Source organism: Mirounga angustirostris, unplaced genomic scaffold, assembly GCF_029215605.1.
Source record: "Mirounga angustirostris isolate CCGP_5_RB_7025 unplaced genomic scaffold, mMirAng1.0.hap1 SCAF_16, whole genome shotgun sequence".
NCBI classification, from domain to species: domain Eukaryota; kingdom Metazoa; phylum Chordata; class Mammalia; order Carnivora; family Phocidae; genus Mirounga; species Mirounga angustirostris.
Window position 1 is genome coordinate 15,508,956 of NW_026991724.1, and position 27,714 is coordinate 15,536,669.

Genomic DNA, 27,714 nt, shown 5'->3' on the forward strand with positions numbered 1-27,714 from the left:
GGAATGGCTCTGGTTTGTTTTCAGTAGATGGACACCAGAGCAATCCAACCTATTCTCTAGAGGTGGTACAGAGCTGCACCGAAAACAGGCCTTTGGATTCACACAGGAACCTTAGAGAGGTTGACCCAAAGCACACATCCATGTCACTTGCTCTCCAGAATTCCAGCTCATGATTTTCTGCGTTATAATTGATTCAAGCTAGTCTCATTTCTCAGACACAGAAAATTCCTCTGTTTCTTGGCCAAAGAGACATTGGGGAGGCCTGGAGCCCACTAGCTGCCTGATATAATCAACTAGAACCACTGATGCAGAAGAATCACTTGACTTCTTACAAATAGGAGAAACTTAATTTTGGAGAAATACTTTATTCTGCAGATGAAAAAACTTAGGGTCAGAGATGATTAAATGACTGGCTCAAGGTCACACAACTAACAAGTAACAAAGGAAAGAACAAGATGCTCAGTTCCCTTCCTGGTGGCTATCTTTAACTTGCAGACTACAAAAAGTGTTGTAGAAAGTAACGCTACTCATGTAGAATTAATTTTAGGAGAGGGGTCTTGCACATCAGTGCCTTTTTTATTGGCATGGGATTAAGGGGTGTTCATGTATGAATGTGGTGGAAAACTAAAGCTTATGCCTTCAAGCACCAAAGCTTTGCTTTCACTTTAAGTATTTTTTAAAAGATTTTATTTATTTACTTATTTATTTGAGAGAAAGTGAGAGAGAGAGAGAGAGAGAGAGAGAGAGAGAGAGCATACACAAGTGGGGGGAGGAACAGAGGGAGAGGCAGACTCCCCACTGAGCAGGGAGCCCAATACAGGGCTCGATCCCAGGACTCTGGGATCATGACCTGAACTGAAGGCAGACGCTTAACTGACTGAGCCACCCAGGCATCCCTCACTTTAAATATTTTTAAGAATATATTTCTAAAACATTTTAAATATGAATACGTCAAAGGTTTTTACCTAATCAGTATTAGTGTGTGCATTTGGTGTCATACCATTTTTTCTGTAGAAGGCTTCCTCCCACCCCCCATTACCTGGAGCTTATTTTGTTCTAAATAGTCAGTAGTACTGTATGTAATTTCTGAATAAATGAGATCATCTATTATTAATATTTTCACGAACAAGTCTACATTTACCAGCTTTTGGAGGGTAACACTGTTTCCGACTTGGAAATGTTAATCAAAGAAAGTTATAACTCACTAGTTTCTAGATATGCCCTATTTGCCATTTTTACCCACGAACCACTAATGCCTATTAATTTTTCAAAGTATTTGCAGACCAAAGGGGTCCTTGAAAATTCCTCTGTGGCCTTTCTCAATATTATGCCTCTTTTTTAAACCAATGGGCACCAAAGAAAGCTGAAAGTAAAGGCAATATTTTCTTTCAACATGGATGTTCAACTTTTTCTTTGGCTTCCTTTTCTTGAGTCAGATGTTGTAACAAGAGCTTGATTTGAATGACAAGTGCCCTAAACCTATGAAATGTCAAGTGTGGACGCATCAGTTTTACGTCTGAGGCAGGGGAATGTCAGAAGTGTATTTGCCTAATTCCATGGTCCCAGTTTATCACTCTCTTCCATGCCTGTAACTCTCAGCTCCAGAGAATTCCAGCTCATCAAGAAAAAGTACAGAATAAGGCTTGATGACATTATCACAAAGTCAGATTAACAACAAATAGGGGGAAACAAAAATTGGATCTTCCCTGGTAAAGATGTTTTCCCTGCAGAAGGGTAGATGCTGATAATTCGGTCCCTGGGATAAGTCCATCAATCATTATGAACTCAGTGGCTCAAAGGCAGTCTTGGCCATTTGAATAAAGCCACAAAAATCATGAGCGAAGAGGATGTGAAAGCAAATTACAAAACGCATATAACTAGATGAAAGAAATAATCATCCAAATGTATTTTAAGTCCTTGTGAATTAGCAATTTTCTCTATTGACAGGAAACAATAACAAATCATAGTATTCATCTATGCCTTGCCTCTGGGTTATACAAAATTCAGGAATTAAAAAAAAATTCTCAGTTATAAAGTGGAAAAACAATAACATGTTAACGATAACCCTTAAGAACTGTTATTTGTGTTAAATCAGAATTTTCAGAACCTCAACCTCTTCCCAATAGTCCCAGCTTCCTCTTGAAAAATTGGAAATAAAATGTGGTCATTACCGTAACAACAGCAGTGCAAATGTCCCCCTTTCTAAAAACTTCCCACTTGCCCAGGCTGTGATGGTGTTTTCCACTCAAGAGGAAATCGGGGTCACTAACAGCAAAGGAAACGGCAGCCAGGATCAGAGACAAAGGGGGCTTGACGGCTCAGAGCAAGGAAGCGGTGGCTGTGTTTGCTGAGGAGGGCGAAAACCTGTGAGCGATAAAATGTCCAAAGGGGAGGAATGGGCATTTAGACAAGAGGAGCACATCTGTATCCTACCATCCTAGGAGGGAACGAAATGGGGGTTTTTGCCCTCCTTGCAGAACAAGTGGAAATGAACACACCCTAGCTTTCTCATCCTTGGAAAAGTCTCTGAGGGTCTGGTATCAGCAGTAGGCGGGGGGAGACAAGAAATCCATCAGCTTCCCTACTTGCTCGAAAGTTTGAAAAGTCAGTCAGCAGAAGGACACTGCTGACCAGGCTCCTTGGTTCAACATCCTGCTTGATGATTAAATGTGGTTCGGAATATTAAAAGGGCCACCTGGGAGATGAATGAGTGGCTCTTTCTCCTGCCAGCCTTGTTCACCTCACTTTGCTACCTCTGAGCTCAGAGCACTGTTGCCACTGACCTTCGTCTTGAGATGGTGAGTAATAGGTGACAGAGTCCTCAAACCTGGTCCATTTGGACTTTGACTTACGCCAGAGTGCAACTAAATGCAAAATGTTTTGGATGCAGGAGGGAAACCACTGAGCTACTTGCTGGTGCTACATTACTTCAGTCCCCGTGTGACGTACGGAAAGCAACCCGCAATTTTACAATTAGACTGAATATACACTTTCCCCATTAGTGTTTATTTTTGTCACCAGTCACAGTGCTTACTGGAAAAAATGAAGGCCGTTAGTCTTTGTGGCTCATCTTTCCTTCCCCCTTTCAAAGCATTTTGCTGATCTCCTTTGATTTCTTTGCAGTAGCCTGCTGATTCCTCCCTTTAAGGATGCTCCTTGGAGTTTGAGGGGCTCAGAGGTGTGTGGATTGCTGAAATTGGACTGACGTGGCATATTTACCTTGAAAGGCTGAGGCTTGTGTAAAGAGGCCTCCGGCAACTGGCTGTCAGTGGGGCAGGAAGAGGAAAGGAAAAAAAAAAACAAAAAAAAAACCCAAAGAGGAAGGACGATGCTTTCAAGAGAGGCTAACTCTGGACGCGGGGTTGAGGGAGAGGAACAGGTGTGGCAGTTCGTCGTCAAGTGCGTTGCTCCTGAGTGCGTGGGATCTGCGGGAGAGGGGACTGTTGGGAATGATATACGAGGTGGAGGAATAACCACAGAGTGTTTGCTGAACGGCCAAACTGCCTGGCGGCAACCCATCTGACCATCCAATGAGGTTCCCAGCAGCACAAATCAGAAAGTCAGTAAGACACCACCAGTTCCCAAATTCTATCTCATGGCACATAAACCAAAAGTCTCAACAATCAATAATGTGTTACTGAATTACCGTTTGAATTCAGTGTAGCAACATCGCAACGAGCAAGTGCGTCCAAGAGGCGTTGGAGTCAACGAGTGACCTCCAAAAATGTTAAATGAGATGAAGTGGTCAGATCATAATTTTGGAAGTAATGTCTTAAAGGCAGCGGGTGGGGGATGTGAGAGAGAGAGAGAGAGAGAGAGAACGAGAGAAAGCCTGCAGTTGATCTGCTTTTTTTAAAATGGTCCCGTCCAGTACCAATTCACCATTCCCGTCTCTCTGTGCCAGCCATGGAAGATCTCCAGCATCTGTGAGTTTGTGTTTATTTCCGAAACTTCATTTCTGACTGCTTGAGAGGTGAATTTCTAAAGCGACTGTTGATTCATGGTTGGGCCCCTACCTAGCTTACATGGATCCAAGGAGATCCATGGGGCTAATTCCAACTCACTACTATTCTGGTAGTAAACATTTTCAGGACCTAAGGAACTACCAAGACCAGCCTTTAAAATGTTTTTTGGTTTTTTTTTTTAATTCATCAGTTTCTCAAGATATGTGTAGCTCAACAAATCATCACTGATCCCATGCATATAAACACCACTACTCTACTTTTCCTCTCATCTGCCCTCTTCCCCTTTATTGCTCTCATATTAGTAGATTAAAAGATCAGAAGTGCCAGCTTTTAGCAAATAGATTCATCTTTAGTCACAAACAGATTTCCATGAGAATGAACACAAAGTTATTAGAGGAAAGAGATAAGTACATTACATATATTTTAAGCTTGCTGTCTGATTTCTGTTAGGCATGCCCTGATTTCTTTTAAGCACTGGGAACACGTTCATTTTCCAGTTTATATGGGGGATCTTACGTGTCTAGAGTGCCATTTAGAGGATTACTAATTTACTAAATGGTACCCCAGTGCCCTGAAAGAGTTAATTCTCTTCCAAGAGATAAGCAATTTATTTTCTATTTAGCAGCAGGATAAGGCCCACTGCTTGCAAATGACTACGAACCCCTGAGAGAGACAGAGAGAGAGAGAGAGAGAGAGAGACAGAACGCTATATAAATACAGGGTATAATAATTATAATGTCAATCCACAGTATTATTTTTATACATACCCTTTCCTAATCTTCATCTACAATGACCAGATCAATATTGTGAGATCCCTGTCACTTTTGCATATATCTTCGGAAAACCGAATGCCAAATGTGCCAAATTCTCTGGCCAAAAAAAAAGTCCCTTTAACCAATCAATCAACAGATGTTCCCCAAACACTATAACTAAACAGAAAGCATAGCCCAGAACCTGCCTCCCCAGAGTTTCCAATTTATTTGGGGTAATAATGATTCTGGAGCAGACACGTGGCCAGAGGTAATGATGCGTACGTACCAAGACAAAGCTCAAGAATGGCCACTTCAGAGGAGAGAAAAAGCAGTCACACCATGAAACAGCTCTCTGACTATCCTGCACTGGGAATCAATGACAATACTTATTTCCACCTTGGTTCAAATTCCAGCTCTACCATTTGCCAGCTGTGTAATTTTGATCAAGTTACTTAACCTCTCTGAATTTCAGCGTCTTGAAAAACCACGGCCTTGAAATGCGGGAAGGATTGCACAAAGTTACATCTGCAAAAATGCTTTGTAAACTGCAGTGTGCCAAACACAGATGCCGAAGTTACTCGAAAATGTGCACCTTTTCTAAAACGGAAAGGATGGAAGACAACGTGTGTGCATGAAAACTTGCTCAGCAGTCAGAGTCTTGGGATTCACACTGTTTTCTCTCCTCTTCGATGGGGGCCTGGGTAGGGCAGCAAGGAAATGACAGCTCTGATGGAAGATACGGGAATGGGAACCTAACAAAGGGAGGGTGGGGTATGTTTTAAGGATGGCTAGAAGAAAAAGAAATGTTAGAGAAATGTGAGCCTAATTGGTCATCCAAGGGAAGGCAAAGGGAAGGAAGACGTGATAAAAGGGGAAGGGCATCCATGTGAGTTTGCTAGGGTTGCTGTAGCACAGAACAAGGGAAATTTATTATCTCATAGTTCTGGCAGCCAGAAGTCCAAGATCAAGGAGTCAGCAGGAAGTCCAAGATCAAGTCACCGAGTTTCTCCTGAGGCCTCTCTCCTCGCCTTATAGATGACCATCTCCCCTCTTCACATCACCTTCGCTCTGTTCACCTCTGGTTCCACACTGCCACACACTTTAATCCATCTTGGATTAAAGCCCCCTTCATTTTCACTTAATTATCACTGTAAAACCTTATCTCCAAATACAGTCACCTTCTGAATTACTAGGGAGTAGGACTTCAACAGGTGAATTTGGGGGTAGGGAGAGAGGGGGCACAAGTTAGCCCATAACAACATGGAAATTCATAGATGGATTTAGAGCTCATGCGACAGCAACACGTAGAGAGTGGAAGAAACAGATCTGCAAACATATGGACAGCCCAAATGTTCAGTGACATAACTGTAAAGATCTGGAGACTAAGGAGTTTGGTGAAGCAGATGGTTTTGTGGATGGAAGTTACTGAGATGTGCTTCTGAAGATACATTTTCCTAAAACAAGAGATAATCCCCCTTTGCAGAATAATCAGAGCTTCTAGGCATTATAATAATGTTCAAATTCTGGCCTAGCCCTTTCACATAAGCCTTTCATAAAAGATGGTCGTTTCTTCCCTAAAACACTTCAAAAGTGGGCTCTCCACAAAATCCTTTAGAGATCTGCTGTGTTGATTTATCTACTCTGCTTACCAAAAAGTTGTTTCTTATGTCTGACCCAAATCTCTTGCTAATGGAAGCCAAAGGCCCACTGCTTGCAAATGACTATGAACCCCTGAGAGAGACAGAGAGAGAGAGACAGAATGCTATATAAATACAGGGTATAATAATTATAATGTCAATCCACAGTATTATTTTTATACATACCCTTTCCTAATTGGCCAAAGCCAATTTCAAGGCTTCATGACTTTGGTGAGTTCATTCTCTTTCACATTCCCTGCTAATCTTCCTTTCCAGGTACCCTAGTCCCAACCTCCTTCTCTCTCCTCCTCCCTCTATGTATATGGAGAATCATTACTCAGAAATACCCACAGAAAATATAGTGAGTACTTAAGTTACTCCTTGGCTTTCTCTTATTTTACAAGACAAACAAATATAACAATATATAATAATTACATTATATTATACATAGTAATATATATAATAATATAAATAAATATCAAAACATTCTCCTCTTTCCCACCTGACATCCTAGATTTAGCTTTTCTTCAGTAAAACATACACAGAACACTAAAACACTTTTTTAAATAAGGATTTCTAGTGTGGATCATTTTGTCAAGTACCACGAAGGAAGTAAGTTGGTATTTTTTACCATATCAATACATACACAATTTTAATCCCTTGTGTGGGACTTCTGAAATACACCTACCTTTCAAAGTATAATATTCTGTATATAACTTTATATGCAAAAGAGCTAACTAGAATTCCCCAACTTGTTATACTTAACATGATCATTTTCTAACTTAATCATTAAGTTTGAATATCTTTTTTAGTTTTTTCCTCTCAGGTGTAATGTAACTGACCACTTTTTAGCCCCTAGGTTAGGTAGTTCACACAGAGGGAAAGGAATGGATTTGTGGGACTCCATTCTGAAATATGACATGTATAACAGTCAAAAGCAGTGTCCCTTCTAAAACTCAAATCAGTATACCTTTTTAAGAGGGCTTATTTGAAAGTAGGATTGTGGGTGAGTGTATTTATGTGGTAGCCTCCATAAGAACTATGTGATCCCTTCCTTGTATGTCAGATCAGAACAGATGGGAATATAATTCAGCAACATGCTTAATGTTCTCAATTACAGTGTCCATATAGCACCCATACAACATATTGCATCATATATTTATTTTGTGTGTATCACTCCACCTATACTCACCTCTTATAAAAATATTTTCATATATACAATGGATAGAATTCTGTGTATCTCAATATATGTCATTATATATATAATTCTAGAAAGTATCCATGTTTTTTCCAGCTTTATTAACTAAAACAACTGCCCCTTCCCCTTTTTTAAGACTCCCAAGATTTTTCCCCTTATTTTTTCTATAAGTGCATCCACTGAATTTAAAGAGATGGTATAACTATATAAACTAGAAGGGACCATTGCCTAAGATCTACACTTGGTATTAAGTAGGAAACCACCCAAGGGGTACCACTGAGCAGCCTTGGGATGATCTCTTTTCTTCCCAGGCTTGCTCTACCCAAGTGTCAAGATGCCCAAAATTCATAGTCACACAGTATGCCCTACCTATCTTCCCTTGAATTTTACCATTTCAGGGCATGAGAGCCCAACTTTCAACTTCTAGAGACGATCTCATTGAGCTCTTTCTTTGGCCATCTCAGCCTGCTATACTGCTTATACATGTGGTAAGTAGAACTCTGAAAGGAAATTAACACCCCTGGGAGCAACCAATAAATAACAGGAGTTAGTGTATAAATACACCAGCTCCCTTTTCCCTTAGGTGGGATAACAGTGAAGTGTGTGTTCTCCATTCTTCCCTGAATTTTGCTATTTAAATCAAGCTTCTGTTGCCCACAATGCCAACTTGCTTGCTAATATACTCTTTCTTAGCACCTTCCCTTCCCTACTTTGTTTCCCCCACACTTTTTCTAGTTCCTGGGATCACCCACAGATAAATTACTTTTACTTGGATACATATCTCAGGGTCTATTTCTGAGAGGACCCAAATATAGACAATGTGGTCATTCATTTGGGATAGCATCAATATTGCTAAGAGGTCTCCTCTTAAATGAAGACTCTTAGATTTGCGTGTGAGGGGGTAGATGGTGGAGTGAATTTGGAACACAGAATCTCCCTGCTCCAATATCTACCCAAAGGAGCAAAAAGTAGTGAAAACCAGCAAAATGCTCACCAGGGATAGTCAAACAAAGGAAATGGTATAACCTCAAGCTATAAACTTCAAAAAAATATCATTTGAGAAGAGGAGGAAATGTATTTTGATGTACCTCAATGCTACTTTCAACTAGACCCTGAACATCAGAATGAGCAGAAAGAAGTAAAGAAAATGTTTAGAATTGTCCCTGAATACCTCACAGTTTGGAAACAAACAAAAGGTATGCTTAGGCATCTTGGGTTGAGTCAGGAAAGTAATTTCGAGAATAGAAGCCCTATCACTATAAGACTTCAGTCTTATTTGAGGCAGGAAAAACTGCCCAGGCTCAATATTTTAGAGAGAGGGCTTCAAGATAATAAGATATATTCCCAACTTGGTCAAGTGAACTCTGATGAGGGACATTTAATAAAATCTCAGGTGAAGAGCTAAGTCCTTGATTCTCTGAGAGAAAGTCCATCAGAATAATCCCTCCTTCAAAGTACTTTGGATATAGACAACAGGATAGAACATTAAGCTGTGAGTAGGAGAAAAAACAGGCCTCAGATAAACTAGGAAGGGGTCAATAAGATTTATCCAACATCTGTCCGTGCAAAAAGAAGACATCCATATGGCTTCACATATTAAGCTAGAATAGATGAATGAATAAATGAATGAATAATTTAAAAAAAAACATGAAAGGACTTCCATTTTCAATAATGACAAACTAATTCTTTTAGACTAGACCTGCTGAAATAAACTTCATATACAGGATAAAACACTAAAACATCTTAAAAGCATTGAAGAACTGATGAGAAATCAAGGATCTGATCAAACTAAAGAGACTTCCAGAACTCTGAAAGGACTATGGAGTGCAAGAGCCCCTCTTTAGCCCACTGGCTAAAGTGAGTGAGGATATTTGCCAAATTCATGAATTTGGATTTTGGTTTTGACAGCTTTGCTATATGTGAGGTGGGAGAGGTATCAGTATGCCCACTGTCCATCCAGGGTAATGAATCTAGTAAGAGACCTCTCCACATTAAGCCAGGATCTCAAAGGACTACATGTTGAAGAACATTAAAAAGTAAGTAAGACTTGCAAAAGAGAGATGGAATACTCATCTGGAAGAAAATACAACCCAAGGAAAAACAAAATTTCTTTTTGAGTACTACACGCTGTAGAATAGTTTAATATGTCACAAATTTACTAAAATAGTCACTAAATGGTAGGCTATTAAAGTAGCAAAAGGATATAAGAAAAAGAGATTGCGGAGCTTTGGAGACAAACAGAGGATCAAAACATCATTATATAATGAATAAATAAATGAGCATAAGTAGAATATAATAACATGACCGAAAATAGAATTCATGGCATAGGGGAAAGGCTTGAGATAATCTTAGTAAATGAAAAGGAAAAGAGAAAAAGAAAAAATAATCAATGGCCCTGGTGCAGAGAATACAACAGATGGTATAAAAATATCAGATATATCAGGGGGGAAAAGTACCTTAAAAAAGGAAGAAATAGGTCTATCAATCTAAGGACACAGTATATATATATTTTTAAAGATTTTATTTATTTATTTGACAGAGAGAGACACAGTGAGAGAGGGAACACAAGCAGGGGGAGTAGGAAAGAGAGAAACAGGCTTCCTATGGAGCAGAGAGCCCGAAGCGGGGCTCAATCCCAGGACAGGACCTGAGCCGAAGGCAGACACTTAACGACTGAGCCACCCAGGCGCCCCAGGACACAGTATATTCTAAGAAAAACTGATACTAATTAGTTGATGCTAGACATATTCTGGTTTAGTTGCTGAGTTTAAAGGATAAAGAGAAAATCTTTTTAGTTATTCAGGTAGAAAAATCAAGTTCTCTATAAACAGAAAAATTAGATGAGCCTCAGTCTTCTCCATAGCATTAACTGCAGGAGACAAGGAAGCAATATTTACAAGATGCTAAAGGAAAAAAGTATGCTCTGTAGAATATCATATCCATTCAAGCTGATGTTCACATACAAACACAACATTGAGATATTCTCAAATATGAAGGAACTCAGAGTATGGAATCCATGAGTCTATATACCAATCAAACAATATATGAATGACAATTTTGTGATTAAAGGACAGTACCCAGTGCCAGAAGACAATGAACAAAGGCCTACAAAGTTCTGAGGAAAGAAAGCATGATCTGAAAATTTTATCACCAGCTGAAGTGTCCTTTTAATTATTCATTTATTCATTTTTATTTTACTTCCTATGCCTTCATACTACACCTTGAATATAAAGGCAAGAAACATTCTCAAGCATGCAAGAACTTAAAATGTGGCATTTAAATATCTTCTAAAAGTCTACTTAAAGATAAAGTTCCTCCAACTAAAAAAAGAAATAGAATTTAATAATGTAAGAACACAGATCTAAAAACTTGAATTGAGCATTGAATTGTTATTTGATTATAGATGTATAAAAATATGACAAAATTAAAGTGTTATTCATGGTTCAGAACAAGATGACAAAATGTCACCACTTTGACAAAGTAAAGCAGTAACCAGTAAATACCAGGAAACAGGAAGGAAATTGGGTGGTTGTGTGCTATTTTTCTCATCTATTAAGCAGGGAGTCAACCACTATTATATAATACTGAAACATGAAAAAAGAATAAGGAATGTAGACAAAGCTTTTTCCTAATCTTTTTTCTTAATCATAGATAGATCAATTAAGAAGTATATTCTAATGAAAAATATCCTCCCCCACTAAGGATCCAAAATTTCTTCAGTTTCACCTTTAAACTTTTTCTGTTAAATTTTGATATAATAATTTAGTACCCCCCAAAATAATTTGGTACCATTACACTTAGTAGTTGTTATTTTTGTCATACACAATGCCTCTTTAAAAATCTCAGTTTTTTCTCAGCCTCTGAGCCTTTCACGGTCTCTGTCTCTCTCGCTTTTCTTTTTTCTATGTACATGGTAAACAAATTCTTGGGGAAATGTTCACCAGGTAAGAAAGATGACTGGTTTTAAGTGGTGAGATTTTTTGCGAAATTCTGCTTTCTTTTTTGTACTTTACTATTTTTAATTTTATAATGTGAACATATACAATTTTTGCAAAAATAGTAGTCATTACTCTATAAAAGAAAAATACAGGCTTCTATCACCTTGTTATCAATGTATTTATGATTTTGTACATGGCAGAAAAGGAAAGTAGACGCTGGAAGATACTAGGAGCTCAGATTGGGAAATTGGGGCATAAAGAAAGGGGGAGAAAATTATAATAGAAGCATCACATCATTTTTATTTTTTTTTGTATTTTTCCCTATGGTTTCAAATTAAAGTAGCTGTCATTTCAACTTTACTACATTGTTTATTCTGCTATTTTATTTAGGAAATCTAGCCTCTTAGGAAGTGGATGCTCCTTTTCTCTTAATGGTTTACCAGATCCCTAATTCTGACTCTCTCAGATATTTTAATCCTCAAGGTTTCCTGAGCATGTCAAAGGCGGACTCACCAATGCCTGCATACATTTGCAGATTAACAGCTTCTTCCATTAGCAAATTGGAAACTCTTTCCCTCATCCCTTTTATAGTGGGAGCCTTTTTCTCTTAGTAGTACTATGATTCCCATTTCTGCATCTTCCTTTATTAATCCAGTCTGTAGAGCATTTCCATTTTTCTTGGATGCTTCAGCCTTCTGTTGAGTTAATGAGTGTTAAATGGAATGGTTTATTTGAAGAAACAAAGACTACCTCCTACAACTAATGGGGACACTGATTCTCAGACAGAAGCCAGACACTGGTAGGTAACAATACATGTGCCATTCTTTATGCTCCCCTAAGTCACGGAGTTCTCTTGAGGTCACAGAGTAGATACCCGAGTAACAATGTTCGCACAGTGGGGGGTGGGGGAGATGAGACCAGGAGAGAGGTGGCAACTTCTGTCTTAGGGATCTGAAATGGATCCTCCAGAATACGATCCAAATTTTCAACATAAACATTCTAGATCCACTAGGATACACTAGACCTTGATAAGTGGAAGGAGGCACACCACACCCATCACAAAATACTTTAGACCTGAAGACAACTAGGAGTTGAAAACCCCTACCACGCAATTCCTTTAGGCTACTTATTTAAACTCAGTTGACTGTTAGTTGTACCAAATAATAAAAACATAACCCCCCTTGTATTTTGTAAAATCTGTGTCTGCTTTTGAATACAGTACCTAACAGCATCTAGTCACTGCATTAAATATCCTATTAATAATGAGTATCTTCTCTATTTCTGATTACAAGATGAACATATTGAGGCATTCTTATCTGAGGAAGCATCTGTATTTTTGTTCTTTTTTTAAAATTTTATTTTATTACGTTAATCACCATACATTACATCATTAGTTTTTGATGTAGTGTTCCATGATTCATTGTTTGCGTATAACACCCAGTGCTCCATTCATGTATTTTTGTTCTAATGAACAATTAGCTTAGCTGCAATATGCAGTCTGGATGTTTTAAGCATTCTCTAAATTATTATTACTCTTTGGTTAAGATTTTTGATTCCCTTAGTATTTTTCTGTGACTAAGATGATCCCAGGTGGAAGATCCAATGGGTTTTGGCTATAAAAGCAATTTTTAAAAAAAAGTTTACAACTTTAAAACAGATCTAAACCCAAGAGAAAAATGACAATTTTATATATATGACATATGTGAGGATATTTTGATCATATTTTAGGAGAGAACTCTTTCATATGACAAACCCAACACCTTCATTTAAAAGCCAAACTCTGCTTGAAAAATATCAAAGCTTTCATTTAAGTTGCCATGGGCAAACAGAGTTATGTACAAATCAGAATCATTTGGAGAGATGGGGGGGGTGCACACTGTATTTAACTTTCAAAGCACAGTGAGTAGAATGAGCTCAACTCTACACAAAGAGTTCAGAGTTTCTGGGATAAACACATGGGAATCAGAGTTGGCGTAAAAGGTAGAAAAAGGAAACTGAAGATTACAAAATTCAGTCACATTTCAAAATTTTATGCTACAATAATTCACTTTATATAGAATTAATGTGGCTGATTGAACGTTTGTGCTGTAATTTACTTATGATTAACATTTTATGGTGAACAGATTTCACCATCTCCTTCATGCTGTGAACTCTAAGCCATAGGTCAAAAATAGAAATGAAACAGATAAGCACAAACTATTCTCACTGAAATATTAATGAGACTTTAATTTACTGCTTTAAAAATACATCTTTCATCAATATCTATATATATAAAAATCAGTATTTTATTTAAATTTTTTAATCACATTAAAAATATAATGAACTCTTCTAGCTGGCAGAAAGACACCAAAGAGTCTAATTCACACAGGAAATCCTAGGTACGTAAAACATTTTTCCAACCTCCTCAGATGCCAGAAATATGGTCACATGAAGACACAGCCATTGAATCCATCATAGCCAAGAATCTCTTCTTATTTAACCAGCCCTGAGCCTGAAACACTGTAGAGCAGAGACAGCAGCATCCCCACTGCACCTTATCTGAATTCTTGACCCACAGAATCCATGGGAGTCATAAACTCATTGCCGTTTACCACCTCTGCTTTTTGGGGTGGTTTGTAAGGCAACAAAAGATACCTGGAAAATCCTAAGAGGCTTTAATATGCAACCATGCCTTTGGCACCATCTCAGATCCCTGTTACTTTTACTCCAGAGAAAAAAATCCAGACAACCCTAAACAACCAGAAACTGTTTTACAGATGATATAAAGACGGTGTGTTCTTTGAAGCAAACAGCAGACAATAAAACTAGTCTGATGACAATCCCAAGGGAATATCTTATGAGGATTTCACATGTGTTGAGACCATTAGACCTGCCAAATACAGCCATTTCTCCAGAATTTTACTCAGGTTAGTTAGGAAATACCAAGGGTCTTTCACCTTACTCACACAGCCAAATTTCTCAGAAGAGCCAAACCACATGTTCTCAATTTCTTCACTTTCTATTCATACCTCAACCTACTCAAACCCTTCATAATTCCTATTTCTTTTTCCAAGTTAGAAAGTCATCCCCCAGAAAGAGGTTGTGTGGCTAAGGAAGAGGAGTGAGAAGTGACTACACACACACAGGAAAAGATATATACAGTGTGCATAAGTAACATCCCATCCTTTCAGTCACAAATCTTCTATAATGTTATGCAAATATTCAAGATTTTTCCATCATTTATAATAACAGTGTTGGGAAAGCGGGAATATTAGAACATAAAACAGTAAAAAAAACTCCTATAGCAAACTAACCCGGGCCTTGATTTATCTTTGCCAAGGTCAGACCAAATGAGAATTAGACCTTTGATGCCAAGAACATGCTACTTATTGTTTAAATGATTTAGAAATGGAAGCATATCGTTAACAAATTCTGACTTGACTGCCTTTTAGAAATCATTATGGCTTTGTCTGGTGCCCATCACAGATGGGGCAGCTTGGAGAATTACAGCATGGCCTATTGATAGGAACCAAGATCTGCTAAGGCCTGATTTTCACATCAGCCAACACTTGCTTTTACAACAAAGGTGAACACATTTAGTCCATAAAAATAGCTCCTTTGATCTGAGACGTCCAAATGCTTCCCAGAGACCTTATATTTGTATTTTTAGGGGAGAATTTCTTGGGGAGGATGGAAAAAATAATTCTTCTAATTCACTTACACAGCATAGGAATATGCAGACCAAGGGGTGGACATACAGACCCAGAGGACTGCAAAAATGGAACATACATGATGGTTCCACATGGTCATCCTCTGACACCATATTGACTTTCGTTGTCCTATCAACTCAACAGCATTCCATGGAAAGAAAGGTGACAGTTAAGAGAGAACTAGGACATCCATGAGGAAGCCAGTAAAACCACACAATTCAATGAAGACATTTCATTCCCTTTACTTTCTAACAAGCTCCAACCCATTCAAAGCACTTATTAGAATTTCAAATGAAAAGCTGAATACTACGAGCATTGTAAATCAGCTACAAACAGCTTTTAAAACTGTGTCAGGAAAAAATACACATGTAATTTTCTCCTTTTTTTTTAATATTGCTTTTTTTTTTTTTTTTTTTTGCCCTCAAAGCGTTTGTTTGTTAAGAAGCAGGTACCAATTTATTTTTACAGAGGGAATATGTTTGATTTGGGAAGGAGTGAGGAGGCACAACTAGAGAGATCCTTTAACCTAGGTTGGTAGGAGCTTCCAACATTATTTCCACTTGTGGTACATGCCCTAGCACCTGGGCAATGGGTGCCCTTTCCCAAATAATGCAGTGTTTATTTTTTTATTCTTTAGAATTCTTAGAATCTGAAGCAGAAATATCACTTACCTGGGGAAAATTGCTAGTCAGACTTCTCCAGTCTAGGAAACCGTACTTGCTGACTTTGAACAGTCCAGAAAAGATCAGGGTGCTAGAAGAGCCCTCCCATCAATGCGGGACGTGCAGGAGGGGGCAGAGTTCTTCTCAAGAGTCAGAAGCCTGCTGCCTCTTTTGCTAGGATATCCTGTGGCCTCCCATATGTTCATTTCCCTGAGAATCTGGCAGGGTCATGAGACAGGGACACTTTAGAATTGCTCCTCATTTCCCTTTTCAAGTCCCTGGAAAGAGAAGAAAATAAAGCTTCCTCAATTTGTTGAGTTTTTTTTTTGTTTGTTTTTTGTTTTAAGATTTTATTTATTTACTTGACAGAGAGAGACACAGTGAGAGAGGGAACACAAGCAGGGGAAGTGGAGAGGGAGAAGCAGGCTTCCTGCAGAGCAGGGAGCCTGATGTGGGGCTTGATCCCAGGACCATGAGATTATGACCTGAGCCGAAGGCAGACGCTTAACGACTGAGCCACCCAGGCACCCCTCAATTTGTTGAGTTCTTAAAGTAGCTAGAGACTGGGATCAATTTCCAAATTAAAAAGATTCCTTCCTTCCTTCCTTCTTTCCTTCGTCCCATCCTCCTTCCTTCCTTCCTTCTTCCTTCCCTTCCTCCCTTCCATCTTCCTTCCTTCCTTCCTTCCTTCCTTCCTTCCTTCCTTCCTTCCTTCCTTCCTTCCTTCCTTCCTTCCTTCCCTCCCTCCCTCCCTCCCTCCCTCCCTCCCTCCCTTCCTTCCTTCTGCAACACAGGAAAGCCCATGTAGTTACAGAGGTCACCTTCCACACTACACAAAGCAAAAAGATAAACACAAACCAAAGTGTCCCTGGGCTATATCCTCTAGAAAATATCCACAACAATCGAATCTCTTGGGCAAATGTTACTTTCTTGACACAGAACATTTACTGCTAAAAACTGTGAAAACACAGGACAATATGTTCTGATACAAAATACCACAGCCAACTGTCTATGGCAAAAAAAAAAAAAAAAACAGGTGCCACTCAAAAATCACAAGTTTTCATCTCTTCTCTTTCGGTTCTAAAAGTAGTTGCCTTGACATCAAAATGAAAATTACAACCTTGAAATGAATGAGGAGCTACTCCAAGGCCTGGAGAATGGGATCCAGATGTCATCCTATGTTCTATCTGGATGGAAAGATGGAATCAAGCTGCATTTGATAATTTATTTATTTAACAAAAAACTACTAACCATCAACTACTGAAAACCATATGCACCCACTTTAGGTATTGATAATTCTCTGCCTACCTCTCTCTCAAATTTTGTAATCACCTTTCAGGCTAAAGTACTTGAATGGTCAGTCAGAGTGTTGCCCCATAAGTTCCCTTCAGTATGGTGTAATGTAAGGATCCTGGGCTCTAGGATCAGACACACTAGAGATAACATTCAGAAGGGCAGAAGTCCACTGACTTCTTTGGGTTAGAAATGAAGAGGGACCACCACATATGGAGAGTGGCTTGTGTTTTTGAGTAGACTGGAAGACCCACTTCTCTCCCTTTTCTGTACCTTCCCCACCCCCCATAGCCAATATGGTTGGAGGATTTTTATTGAGGAAACCGACAGTTTTCTTCCATGGGGTAGCATTTCCCTTGAAACGAGCCTGGTGGGTCAAGAGGTAATGATGAGACACCTCCAGCAGGAGTATAAATCCTGGTCATCAAATATGGAGGCCATGAGATCTGGCCTTCCTTTCATATAAGGTTGCTCCCACCAGTAGCAGCCCTGAAGCACCTGGCTTTGATTGCACTGTGGAAGCTGGAAAGTGTCTTTCCATGTGGATCTGCTCCTTATTAGCAGAATGACCTTGCAGGAGCTACATAACCTCTCTGAACCTCATTCAGTCACCTATAAAATGAGAGAGTAATACCTGCTTCCTGGTGATGCCTAAAAGAGATAGTGCATGGAAGGTTCTTTGCACACAGCCTAGCTCAGGACATGTTAGCCTGGTTGGAGTTGCATTCCATTACAGCTTCCTTCTAAGACTGACACTACCTGAAGAAGACACTTCTTTCTAAGACTGGTAATACCTGAGCTTGAGCTCAGTTGTTGGAAAAGTCCTTCGGTCATGTTCTATGTGCTGATGTCCCAGAAAGGTACCTGAACCATTTAGGCCCACATCATCACAACCCTCATCCCCAGTAGTTACCTACTTTGGTAATAGCTGTTGGTTTTCCTTTTTCTGTCCCCTCTTTAGTCAACTAAAAAATTTATCCTTAAAAAACTCTCTCTCCTTCCCTCTTTCAAACTTCCTTTTCTTTCTTATTATTCCCCCTCTTTCTTCTTCTCTCTTCCTTTTAAACATAATTTTCAGCCCCACAGTGCTTACCTGCTGCCTAAGACACCCAAGTAAAATCCTTACACCCGAGCTTTGAGCTTCTCTGACTCTGTTTTTTTTTTTGGCCTTATACTCATCACCTCCCTCTCCCTACTGTAGTTCACCTCTCCATGTTTCTTGTCCCAACCTTTATCTCCCAATCTTTTGTACGTTTTTCCTTCTTGATAAAAACCACTCAGCCATCGAAAGACATCTAGGTTGTTTCCAGCTTTTTGTTATTACAAATAAAGTTGTTATAAACATTCATGTACAGGCTCTTGCAGGGTATATAGCTTTTCGTTTCTCTGGTGTAAATGTCCAGGAGTACAACTGCTGGGTTGTATAGTTACATGTTCAGTATTCAAGAAACTCCCAAACTCTTCACTAGAACAGTTGTATCATTTTGCCTTCCCACTAACAACGTAGGAGTGATTTGATTTCTCTGCATCCCTACCAGTATTTGGTATTGTCACTATTTTTTTAAAATTTTATCCCATCTAATAGGTGTGTAATGATATCTCATTGTGGTTTTAATTTGTATTTTTCAAACAGCTAATGATGTTGAACATCTTTCCATGTGCTTATTTGCTACTTGTATATCATCTTTGGTGAAATGACTCTTCATGTCATTTGCCACGTTTTAATTGGATCGTTTGCTTTTTCTTACCATCGAGTTTCAGAAGTTTTTATATAGTCTAGAAACTAGTCCTTTGTTGGATACGAGGTTTGCAAATATTTTCTTCCATTCTGTAGCTTATAATCTCATCCTAAAAGATCTTTCACATAGCAAGAGTTTTTAATTTTGTTGAATCAATTTATCAAGTTTTCCTTATATAGATTGTGCTTTTGCTGTCAACACTAAGAAATCTTTCCTAGCCCTAGAACCTAAAGACTTTTTCCTATTTTTTCTAAAAGTTTTTATAATTTTATGATTTAGATTTAACTCTGCAGTCCACTTTGAATTAATTTTTATTTTGTAAACTTAGGTTGAAGTTTATTTTTGTTTGCCTATTGATGTCCAATTGCCCTAGCAACATTTGCTGCAAGGCCATCTTTCCTCCATTGAATTGCTTTTGTATCTTTGTCAAAAATCATTTCAGCATATTTGTGTGGGTCTATTTCTGGGTTCTCTATTCTTCTCTACTGATGTGTGTGACGATACTGCACAGCATGGATTACTGTAGGCAGATAAGAAGTCTTTATATTGGGGGCGCCTGGGTGGCTCAGTTGGTTAAGCAACTGCCTTTGGCTCAGGTCATGATCCTGGAGTCCTGGGATCGAGTCCCACATCGGGCTCCCTGCTCGGCAGGGAGCCTGCTTCTCCCTCTGATCCTCCCCCTCTCATGCCCTTTGTCTCCCATTCTCTCTCTCAGATAAATAAATAAAAAATCTTTAAAAAAAAAAAAAAAGAAGTCTTTATATTGGGTAGATTGATTTCCTGCCACATATTTATTCTTTTTTCAAAACAGTTTTAGCCATTCTAGTTTCTTTGAATTTCCATATACATTTTTGAATAATTTTTGTGCATATTCACAAAAATATCTTGCTGGAATTTTTATAGGAATTACACTGAGGTATATACCAATTCAAGGAAAATTGACATCTTTACCATGTTGAATATTCCAAACCATGAACATAGTACTTCTCTCCATTTATTTAGGTCTTCTTTGATTTCTCTTATCAGCATTTGTAGTTTTCAACATACAAAATATACATGTTTTGTTAGATTTATACCTAAGTCTTCATTTTTTAAGCTATTATAAATAGTATTGTATTTTTAATTTTTATTTTCATGTGTTCATTGCTAGCCTATAGAAATATAGTTGGTTCTTGTATGTGCATCTTCTGTTCCGTGACTTTACTAAACTTGCTATTCATTCTAGAAGGTTTTATTATTAATTTTTGTAGAGTCCTAAGGATTTTCTATGTTGACAATCATGTGTTATGGAAGTGAAGATCATTTTATTTCTTCCTTTTCAATTTGTGTGCCTTTGATTTCCTCTGTTGGCCTTATTGCACTGAGTAGAACTTGCAGCACTGTGTGGAACAGGAATGGTGAGAGTAGTCATCCTTGCCTTATTCCTGATCTTTGGGGGAAAGCATTCAGCCTTTTCATTAAGTATAATGTTTGCAGGGTGCCTGAGTGGCTCAGTTGGTTAAGCGTCTGACTCTTGATCTCAGCTCTGGTCTCAATTTCAGGGTCATGAGTTCAAGCCCCTCACTGGGCTCCACGCTGGGTGTGGAGCTTACTTAAAAAAAAGTATAATGTTTGCTGTAGGGTTTTTGTAGATGCTCTTTATAAAGTTGAGCAAGTCCCTCTCTATTCCTATTCTGAGAATTTTTATCATGAATCGGTATTGCATTATGTCAAATGTTTTCTCTGTATCAATTGATACAATCATGCAATCTTTCTCTAGCCTGTTAATATGGTGGATTATATTGTTTGATTTTTGAATATGTTAACAGCTTTGCAGTCCTGGAATAAACCGTTTGGTTATGGTATAAAATTCTCTTTGTATGTTGCTGGAATGTATTTGCTAACATTTTGTTAAAGATTTTTGCATCTATGTTCATGAGGTATATTGGTCCATAGTTTTCCTTTTTTTGTACTGTCTTAGTCTGGTGTTGGTATCAGGATACTATTAACTTCACAAGATGAATTGGGAGGTATTTTTTCTCTTCTTTCTGGATTAAGTTATGTAGAATTGCTGTTAATTCCTTAAGCACTTGGTAGAATTCTGCAGTGAAACCACCAGGTCTAATTTTTCTCTGTTCCTCTACCTCTCCTTCCAGATCTTACTTCCTCAGCTTCTTACACAAGTGTGCAACTTCTAATGCCTATAATAAAGTCTCTATTTCCTAATACTCTTATCTACTTCCTTGATTGAATTCTGCTATCTTAAGTGATCTGATATTAAACTGAAATAATGATAATAACAGTTAACAGCTCCTGAGCATTTAAAATATGCCAAGTACCTGCTATGCACTTTATATGTGTTGTTTCACGTAAACAACCCCATAGGGAAGGTTATATTGTCATTCCAATTTTACAGAAAAGGAAACCGAAATACAGAGAAGTCAGCTGTAAACAAACCCACAGTAAGGATCTGAAGCAGGACAGAAATCAAACTCTTCGCCATGTGACTCAACTGAAGTTCCTTTTCTTGGCATATAATGTCTCTTTCAGAAGACCGGGGCATGTGGTGCTGATAGAAAGCATATATTTGAGTCTTAGTCACATCCCTGGCTTCTGGAATAACCTGTGCTTTTCATCTTGTTTACCTTCTCCTCATACCCACTGCTTTTTCTATTTTCCTTCTTTTCTCTGCTCATGGAGAATTTTCTCTCTGGATTTTTTCCATCTAAATGGCCCCCCATCTCCCTAGCAGCTTCTGTAGAGCTGGAAAGGAAGCAATACCAAGTGATGTATCTCCTTTCAGATTCACTGGGACCCACATAAGTAAAGCACAGGCAGAAGAAGAGGGGTAGGCACTGGTTGGTGAGGCGGCAGGATGGATGCAGCAGAACGTTGAACAGAATGCGCACCCGTTAGAGCGAGAACAAGTGGGGATCTATCGGGATGAGTTGACATAAGCCTGCACAGTTACTCTGAGAAATCACCTCTCTTGTTCTGGCTTTTTCTTTGCCCACTTTGGGGTCAGTCCAGTTTTTAATTAAAATGTCTACCCTGCCTTAAAAAACCGTATTAATTCACTAAAATAAACAATACTTTGGATGCAGAAATGAACATGTAGGCAGATGCAGCCCGAATCTATTCTATTCTGGCGTGTGTGTGTGTGTATTTTTTTTCTTTTTCCCTGAGTGCCTTTGCTTGGTAAAAGCCATCAAATATCATTGAGAATTATTACTAATTTTTTGAACAGCCCTGAAGAATTAAAGAGAGAGAGGAAGAGAGAAGGAATAAGAGGAAGAGAGAGAGAAAGAGAGAGGTTAAGCTCAAAGGCAGAGAGAGCGAAATGGACCAGATTATACAAAATTAAAAAGCAAAAGGAGCAGACAATTTGTGCCGAGTGATTGCAAGCAATTACAGTCCAGCTTTTCTGGAGGGAAGATGGGGGGAGGGGGTTATTTCAGCTTAAAAGGAGACTTTATTCATTCCTGATCAGCTTCTCCTACCATTCTCTCTTTTATTCTTGGATATCAATTTAAGAGAAAAAAAAAATCAGCTTTCAGATGTTCCATGTCCACCCCTGCGAATCCACCCCTGGGCAGACAGTGAGAATTTAAGCTTCCAATCGGTTCTTTCTATAGCCCTGAAAACCAATTTGTTCATAAAGAATAAAATAAGGAGGGGTGGGGGGGGGCGCAAAAAACAACAAGAGCATGTGTTTCTTTTAGAGGAGAGCTTCAATTTTACTATAATTGTCTAAAGACGGAGCTGCTTTGATCTGAAGAATTATTATTGTGCCTCAAATGCCGGCTGCTAATGTCACAGCTGTGCTGGGGCTTGGTCACGCTAAGGGGCTTGGGGACTAACTTAGTCCCTGACCTGCCTCTGGGTCCCGCTCTCCTTGTCTTTCCTTTGTCCGCATGAGAAAGTTCGCTGTCCCGGTGTGTCCCGGTGTGTCCTCCACAGTGCTGTTGGTTTTATTCAGGTTCTTGGGGAGGTGGGAACATACTGGTGGTGAACATACAGGGCGCTGCTGAGGCTGAGCCAGAGTGGGGGGCTCTTGCCTTCCTAGGGGCAGGCGGGGCTGGATGGGAACATGCAAGAGGGCCGCTGTGGCCACCAGCTCGGGGGACCCAGCTGCGCGTGCATGGTCTCCCAGTACACGTGAGAGCGGTGCGGAGTTCCAGCGCTTGCAAGAAACGCAGACAACTACTGACTGCAGTTCTATGATTTCAATTCTCCAGGTTAATAGTTATTTTCTCTCTTCTCGCCTTATGCTGCACTGAAGCAAAAGGCAGCTCAGGAAGCAGAATTAAGTAATTTTCTTTCAGAAGAAGGAAGCTAACAACTATATTTACGGTCTGAGAGTCGAGGATCTTCAGGGCTCGTGTTTTCCTTGCCGCAGGTCGGGGGACAGAACGAGAGGGCCTCCTCTCCCGCCTGGCTCCCCTTGGTGGCTAGGCAGGTCCAGCTCAGGGCTGCTGGATCAGGGGCTGCCGGCATGACCCTGTCTACTCCTCGCCTCTATTCCGCCCATCTGAGAAGCCATTTTGCCCGTCTCCTCCAGGTTCCCCTGTCTCCTCGGAGGCTTCAGTGGGGACTGCACCAGAGCAGGGTCATGCTCATCTGTTTCTCTCTGGCTCCCCACTGCCAACCACACTGTCCAGACTTTATAACTTGGCATTCAAGGCTCCACAGATGAGCTGCCTGTAGACCTTCCTCCAGCCATTACCCTTAGCCCCGCAACCACAGGTGATGAGCTTCCCAACTATTCTAGACAGCTCCAGCAAATTCCCACCTCTGGGCCTTTGCTTTGACTTGCCTCCTACCTGGAATACAACCTGTCCCTTCTCTGAGTCCTCCTCCCCTTTCTTCGCCCTACTTCTAGCCTGATGTGCAGATGAGATGGACAAGAAAATTATTCCAAATGGACTGTGAAACCTAGTTTAGGGAGAGGAGCTAAGGACATGGCCTGGAGTAACTCTGGGGGCTGTGACAACAAGAAGAAGATGGACTGGGAGGAAGACACCACCCCCTAGCCTATACGCCAGTGTTTCTCAAACTGGAAGAATGCACACAGCCCTTGGAAAGAAAATGTAGTAAAACACAAGAATATTCATGAACCTTTGGGGTCCAAAGATTCTAGCTTGAAAAACATTGCCTTGAGAAACAAACAAAAACCCTGCAAGATGAAAATATAAACATAGAGGCGCCTGGGTGGCTCAGTTGGTTAAGCAACTGCCTTCGGTTCAGGTCATGATTCTGGAGTCCCGGGATCGAGTCCCACATAAGGCCCCCTGCTCAGCAAGGAGTCTGCTTCTCCCTCTGACCCTCCCCCTCTCACGCTGTCTCCCATTCTCTCTCTCAGATAAATAAATAAAACCTTTAAAATATATATATATAAACATAAATGTAGCCCGACAAGGCAGTAGACCCAAACTCCCCATAAAAATCATCCTTTCCAACCTGAGCTTCCCTGATACAAACATACTAGAAGATTTTCATTAGCTGTGCAAACATGGGCCAGTTACTTAACTTCTCTCTGCCTCTTCATCTATAAAAGGAAGACAAATAAAAGTACCTACCCTAAAGTGTTACAGCAAGGATAAAATGAGGTAATAGGCATGCATGCAAAGTGCTTGGCACAGTGTGAGTTCTCAACCAGCAGCAACTGTAATCAAACTAATCCCTCTAGGTACCTATCTTGGTGCCAGAAAATTCTGAGAGCAAATCCTGAATTCTTCATTCCCTCTTCAGCTCCAGGAGGTCTGATATTCTGGGGTTTCCAGAGAGTGAGAGAGAGGGCAATTAGAAGACTGAGGCTCCAATGAAGACTGAGTTGTGGGGCGCCTGGGTGGCGCAGTCGGTGAAGCGTCCAGCTCTCAATTTTGCCTCAGGTCATGATCTGGGGGCTGTGAGGTTGGGCTCCACGCTCAGTGGGCAGTCTGCTGGAGATTCTCTCTCTTCTCACCCTCTGCCCCTCCCACTGTTCACACTCTCTCAAATAAATAAATAAATAAATAAATAAATAAATAAATAAATAAATAAATCTTTAAAAAAAAGACTGAGTTGCAACCACAGGAAGCACTAAGATAGGAAACACAGAGCAAAACCTGAGCTTTGAGCCAAGGGGAGGTGAACTGATTTTCTAGAGTGACATGGACAGAACAGCTGGGCGATGCCCTTCTAAGAAGGGGACAAAGCGAGGCAGGCCTCACTGCAGAGCTTATGGAGGAAGATATTTGAAGAGAATGGAGAAGATTCTGGCTAAGGAGGAATGATCTTTGTACCTCAAAAAGCCATGGAAGTAAATGGCGGGAGTCAGGCAAGAAGGGAGACCTAAAAAGGGCTCAAAGGAATCTAGAGAATAACCTTAGAGCAAATTTAAGAGTAGAGAGTGAGGAGGCAAGATATCTCCAGAACGACAACATCTCTGTCTTCCATTCACTGCCCCATAACTTCGGGTGTTTGAAAGAGTCAAGAGAAAGATCTCTGCAGATCTCTATGTCCTAATTCTTGGCCCTGGAGCTCCTGCTCTCCTTCCCTGCAGGGAAATGGGCTTGAACAGAAACAAAAAAGCTACAAAAATGAGCAAAATTTAAGGAAGAGGGAAAGAGTCAAGAGAAAGTGTACTGATGCATGTAACTTACTTCGAAATGCAATGAAAAAAAAAAAGATGGACTAAAGGATGGGCAAAGGGACAAACAGATAAAACAAGTATGCTTCCATGTTCACAGGTGAATATAGATGGTGAGTGTATGGGCGTTCATGAAATGTTTTTTTTCGACTTTATGTGTTTGCCAATTTTATTATTAAAAAATTGGGCGAAAATAGGTAACAATATCCAAGATAATCAATTCCTATCTCAAGACAAGTTGTCCCCAAGGGAAGCTGGCACATTACTGAAAGGGTAGATTTTCTTCAACTGTCTCCCCTTGACTTTCAGCCCCCCAGCGCTGTCCACACACTTTTCCGACACTGGACAACCTGCTAAGAATGTCGCTTGTAAAGACTGAAGCTATGAACCCCTGCTATGGAATCCGTATTTTGTTAGATCTTTCCCAATGAGTGATACAAGTCTTTAACATCCAAAGAAATAAATCTTAAGAAGTGGAATTTTGGCCAGTAGAGAAGAAACTATAGGTGGTATATCAATTGGGATTAGATTCAGTTGCAAACATCAGACAGGAAAAAAAGAAAAGAAAACAACTGCAGTAAACAAGATGGAAGTTCATTTCACGATCACATGCGTAGAGTCCAAATGCAAGGAGCCCATGACTCTGCACCTCAAACATTTCAAGAACCTCGTCTTTTCCAGCTCGCTGCTCCAAAACCCCTAAGATATAAATAGTCCCTCTCTTCAAGGTCCAAGGTGGCTGCATCCATACTCCAAGCAGCAAGATGATGGCAGGAACAAAAAGAAGGAACACAAGAGCATGTTCAAGCTATCTCTTAAGGAAGATTCCTGGAAATTGATATGCAAGCTTAGTCACATGTTCACACTTAGCTGCAAGGGAGATTGGAAATGTAGTCCTAATTCTCAGTGGCATTGTGCCCAACAGAGAAATTATATTACTTTTTTTATAATTTTTTTCATTTTTATTATGTTTTTAATTTTAATTCCAGTGTAGTCAACATATGGTGTTATATTAGTTTCAGGTGTACAATATAGTGATTCAACAATTCTATATGTTACTCAGTGCTCATCATGATAAGTGTACTCTTTAATCCCCTTAACCTATTTCACCCATTCCCTCCTCTCACCTCCCCTCTGGTAACCATCAGTCTGTTCTCTATAGTTAAGAGTCTATTTCTTGAGGGGCGGAGCAAGATGGCAGAGGAGTAGGAGACCTGGATTTCGTCTCCTCTCAGGAATTCAGCTGGATAGGGATCAAACCATTCTGAACACCTACAAACTCAACAGGATATTGAAGAAAAGAAGAGCAACAACTCTCTCATCAGAAAAGCGACCACTTTCTGGAAGGTAGGACGTGCGGAGAAGTGAATCCGAGGCGATATTCGGGAGGATAGACGGCGGGGGAGGGGCCTCCGTCGGCTGCTTCTGGCAAGTGATAGAGCCGCGGAGCACAAAATCGGAACTTTTAAAAGTCGGCTCCGCTGAGGGACGTCAGTCTGGTGGCTAAGCGGGGGCTGGAACCCTCCGGGACAGTGTGGTCTCAGGACCCTCGGGGTCACAGAAAGACCGGGGCTGCCTGAGTGCGGCAGAGCTCCCAGGTATCGGAGCAGGGAAGCCGGCTGCAGAGGCGGAGCCCAGGCGCGGGCTCTCAGCTCGGGGTGGCCATAAACCATGATCCGCGGCACAGTCGGGCCCCTGCTCCTCCAGCAGGGACCCAACAAGCGGAAGATCCGGGGAGACTCACCTTCTTCCCCTGGGGAGGAGCCGCGCGGGAGTGCACCGCAGGGATCTGCTGGGTTTGGAGACTCCACCCGGGGTCGGGTGCCAGAGATAGAGGCGCGCGGTCACAGGCCGGGCGAGCACGGAGTGCGGCCGGAGACCGGGGAGCCGGGAGTGACTGACGGCTTTTCCCTGGGGGCTCACTGAGGAGCGGGGCCCGAGTTCTCGGCTCCTCCGGGGCGGAGATTGGGAGGCCGCCATTTTCACTCTCCACCTCCAAAGCTGTACGGAAAGCTCGCAGGGAACAAAAGCCCCGGAGAGCAAACCCGAGCAGATGACTTAGCGGGGAGGGGGCAAGGGCGGGGCAATTCCGCCTCCGGCAGAGACATTTGGAAACCACGGCAACAGGCCCCTCCCCAGAAGATCCGCGAGAACAGCCAGCCAAGACCAAGTTTCCCGATCAATGAGAACGGCAGAACTCCAGCGCTAGGGGACTACTGCACATAGAATTC

At 40.5% G+C, this 27,714-nt stretch overlaps 1 protein-coding gene across 1 annotated transcript in view; it reads right to left on the bottom strand.

Annotated features, from left to right (window-relative positions):
- The window catches only part of ZFHX3 (zinc finger homeobox 3), a 1,392,145-nt gene that overhangs the window by 581,653 nt on the left and 782,778 nt on the right, over nt 1-27,714 (bottom strand). Inside the window, exon 7 of the mRNA XM_064580652.1 lies at nt 15,851-16,119. The gene's annotated coding sequence lies outside the window, so the exon portion shown is untranslated. The remainder of the gene's footprint in view (nt 1-15,850; nt 16,120-27,714) is intronic.